Raw genomic sequence first — 1,509 nt, 5'->3', positions numbered from 1 at the left:
CATACATACATACATATATATATATATATATATATATATAGAGAGAGAGAGAGAGAGAGAGAGAGAGAGACAGACAGACAGACAGACAGACAGACAGACAGACAGACAGAGAGGGAGAGAGAGAGAGAGAGAGAGAGAGAGAGAGGCATAATTTTTGCTGGTGTCCACGAGTTGAGCTTCTCTATAATTTGTAGGGACTCAATATGTATCGGTTCTGATGTCGACAGTTAGGGACCAGCTCAGACTTTTTATAACTCAACGTCTATAGCATAACGTCTTTGTTAGTGTGCAAACATTTGTTAGATACGGCATAGAGATAGAGAAAAGGAATGGAAAGATTTGTTTTGAACGCCATTCTGACATACCTAATATGCGGCATTATTTAACAAGGAGATAACATTTTTAAAGTTTTGAAACGGAACACAGGAAATCTAAAAAGAAATCACACCAGACAAACGTGTGAAAATATCATTATAATCCTGGACAGGCTACGTTTCTCCAAACCGAACATGACACTCGTTTCCTGAACCAGCTACTACAATAGAGAGAATAGCAATTATATAATGCAAGTATAATGCTGTTTTTCACTGGCCAACGCTTCGAAAGATACCACTCGGAAGTATCTATCTGTCTGTCTATCTATCTATCTCTCTATTTATTAATATATCTATCTACCAGTCTGTCTGTCTGTCTGTCTGTCTGTCTGTCTATCTATCTATCTATCTATCTGTCTGTCTCTGTCTATCCGTCAATTTATCCATCTATTTATGTATCTATTTATTTATCTATCTATCAATCTAACTATCTATCTTTCTATCCGTCTGTATGTCTGTCTATCTATCTATCTATCTATCTATCTATCTATCTATCTATCGATCTTTCTTTCTGTCTGTCTGTCTGTTTGTCTGTCAGTGTCTGTTTGTCTGTCTATCTGTCAGTTTATCTTCCTATTTGTTTATCTAAGTTCATATATATATATATATATATATATGTACGTATATGTATATGTGTGTATGCATGCATGCATGTATGCGTGTGTATGCATGTACATTTGTATGCATGTATGTATGTAAGTACGTATATATATATATATATATATATGCGTGTGTGTGTGTGTGTGTGTGTGTATTGCGTGTTTGTTTATGTGTGCCTGTGTTTGTTGTTTGTTATTGTTTATTTTTGTAGCTGCTTTTTGATTTTTTTTTCACACTTAAACATTCCTTGATAAACACAAATGAAGTGCAACGATTTTGCACTTTTATGAATCAGCATTTGTTTGTAGTTGAATGCTTCATTAACTTTTTCTTACCAACAAAGTGAAAAGAATTCATAATATAAATAAATAATGAACGAAAGGGGCGGGAGGTCGGCATAGGAAATAATGAACGCAGCGACGACGCGGGGAAATTGCGACGTTAGACAATTTTTAATATACATACAAACATACACACACTCACCGCCCCTCACCCCACGCACACAGATACATACACACATATACATATATATATA

This window comes from Octopus bimaculoides, chromosome 19 (genome assembly GCF_001194135.2).
Source record: "Octopus bimaculoides isolate UCB-OBI-ISO-001 chromosome 19, ASM119413v2, whole genome shotgun sequence".
NCBI lineage: Eukaryota > Metazoa > Mollusca > Cephalopoda > Octopoda > Octopodidae > Octopus > Octopus bimaculoides.
The sequence above is the reverse complement of the archived record's forward strand: the minus strand, read 5'-3'. Positions refer to the sequence as shown.